Source organism: Apis dorsata, unplaced genomic scaffold, assembly GCF_000469605.1.
Source record: "Apis dorsata unplaced genomic scaffold, Apis dorsata 1.3 scaffold_73, whole genome shotgun sequence".
NCBI lineage: Eukaryota > Metazoa > Arthropoda > Insecta > Hymenoptera > Apidae > Apis > Apis dorsata.
The window spans coordinates 581700-584446 of NW_006263371.1; the positions used below are offsets into that span (position 1 = coordinate 581700).

General features: G+C 34.4%; 1 long non-coding RNA gene across 1 annotated transcript in view; it reads left to right on the forward strand.

Moving 5' to 3' along the window:
• Positions 1 to 6: 6 nt before the first annotated feature.
• LOC116186902 overlaps positions 7 to 2747 on the forward strand; it is a 27315-nt gene continuing 24574 nt past the window's right edge. The window contains exon 1 of the long non-coding RNA XR_004151947.1: positions 7 to 216. This is a non-coding gene — a long non-coding RNA (uncharacterized LOC116186902). The remainder of the gene's footprint in view (positions 217 to 2747) is intronic.

Sequence of the window (2747 nt, forward strand, 5' to 3'; positions counted from 1 at the left end):
CGTGAGTCGTTCGATTCGTGGTGTAGTTATCGTATGTAACAGACTTAGTTGGCCGGTTCACGGGAGATCTGATCGGAAACCAGTGACGTGTGGTACACGTGTTATATTATAATAACGCAGTGCAAGTGTTTCTCTATTTGGCCCTGCCGCCTGTGTTCCGACAGGAGACCGTGTCGCTCGCTGACCACTGCCGGTTCATCGTGTACACGTCGTTATGTGAGTACTCTGTTTAACAACGTATACACGTAGAATAGATGTTTGTTATGTTTTTCTTTTTAAGTTGTCAGTTGTCGTCTTATTTGTTTCTCGGGGCCGAGTGTTATACATACATATATAATCTTCGTCGCGTATCTATCGCTCTTTATGGGGCACTCCACGGTTTTGTTTACGTCTGTCGCGGGGCAAAGTGAGGTAGGTTCGTGAACGAATGTGCGCGCGAGGTCAGATCGGGGACCGGGAGTGGGTCGACGATGTGTTGGTGCGTGTGCGCGCGGGCGCGCGCGCTCCTACGCCGCGCTCTCTCCCTCGTCACGTTCAATTTATGCGCCGGGATAAACTTTGCTTTCCTCCCTTCGCTACGGGGATACGTTCTTTCATTAATTCTCCACATGTGATATTTATCTTTTTATATATTCGATATGCAGTCAATCGGGAAATCTAATATCTTTTTAATAAAATTCTTAATGAATATTTGTTAGTTTTTTTTTTATCGTTTATTGTTTTACACTGATTATTATTAAAAGTTAAAATTAAAAAAAATAGATCAATATTTAATTATCCGTACCGTATGAATATTTTTTTCTTTAGTCTTTCAATTGCATTTTATATATTCGATATTCGAGTAAAGTATTTCACCGCTTGAATATTCCTCTTTTTTCTTCTTCTTCTTCTTTTTCTGTTATTCATGCTTGTTAATGATCTCTCGACACGAAGAAGAATATTTAATAGCACATTTGAACTCATTTGAAGTGGGTGTCGTATTAAAAAAAATTATAGTTCACAACCACTTAAACTTCCATTTATTTTATTCCTCGAAAATATTATATTACAAAATTAGCTTTTTCATACTGTAATAAAATTGAAAGAAATTCGGAATACGAAACTTAATTATGATCGTCTACATTCTTAGGATTCTTCACATTGGACACGAATTTCCTACCTATTTCCAATTTGTTATAGCAAACTTATTGCGAATTCATACTTCCATGAATGAAACCAATCAAATTTCTCGCATCATTGCCAAATAATTAACGCAATAATTAAAATATCATGGCATTTTCTGTACAATCTCCATTCAAATCTCTTTCGCGCAATAAAAATTGTGAAAATGGTTTACGTACACGTATATATATTTTTTCTCATCGTATATATTCATTGCGTACACATATTGTATCGTCGATACATGTCATTTGTGCCAGTGAATGAAACGAAGGTGAACGATTCGCAAGAGTCGAGAGTCGGATTCCAATTCACTTTCGATTCTTCCCGTAAATAGCGAGAGGCGCGTGTACCCGCGATAAATATCGGCCGAATGTATCGCGAGCCCACCTCCACGAAAATAGAATGCGCTCTAAAAATAATACCACCCTACTATCTACAACGTATGTATGTGTTGCATGGGCCTGGCTTCGTTGGTACAACTATGATTATCATACTCTATGGTACAAATTCTCTCGAAGATTGAATTCTGAAGGCTCGCTGTAGGGCTGTGACACGTCGGATCATTCTACTTGTCATCTTGCCGCGCTTTTTTTTTTTTTGCTCAGTGTTCACGTTTCCATAGTACAAGTTAGTAAAGTGTAGGAAAAATTTTTTTTTTTTTTTGCGCTTTTGATTTTATTTATGCATATATTCATAGTATCGCGGTTTGTAGTTCATACGCTATTTGCATTGTGCATATGTGCAATAATAATTATTGCAGCGGTGAATAATTGTATCAAAAATATACATATATTTGAGATATAGATATTATAAATAGATATTCATAAATATTTATAGAATATATTATATTCTTATAGGTATAATTGTAAATAGTTATTTGAGTAGCAATTTCTTTTTCTTCTTTTTTTAATATCTCAGAATTTTGAGGAAATTCTATGCTTTTAAATTTCTTGCTTTATTATTTTACTTGATATTAAATAGTTAGATAATTAAATTTTTAATTCGAATGCAAATAACTTATTTATTTTATTCATTTATTTTTTTTTTTATCTTGAAAATATTTTACACATTTTATCTTTTCAAATATTCGAAATATTCAATGGAGAAAATATCCAGCATACATTTAACTGACTGCCATTTATCGTGAAATATTTCACGATCAATAAATTTTCTTTTTCTTTCGTTTCCGATAATTCCGATTCGTAATATTCGATAATTAATATTTTTAGAGACAACGATTTTTTTCTTTCGAGAAAAAAAGGAAAAGAAAAATAAAACGGATGATTGATATTATACGTACCATGCGACACGGGTTCCCAGCGTGGAAGTGTTCCTCGCAACGAGTCCGTTCCTATTTACAAATTCAAATTTAACGACCGGCCGCCATCGCTTCGAAATTTAAATCTACAGATATCGTTACTGATTGAAACGGATCCCGAGAGCGATCTCTCGGGATTGGAAACGGTAGTTGACGCTTGTCCGATGAATTTTAGAATCACACCATCGGCATAAATCGATCGATGTTTTTAAATCAAGCTGTTTCCTTTTTTTTTCCTTTTTTTTTTTTTTTTTTTTTTTTTTTTTTT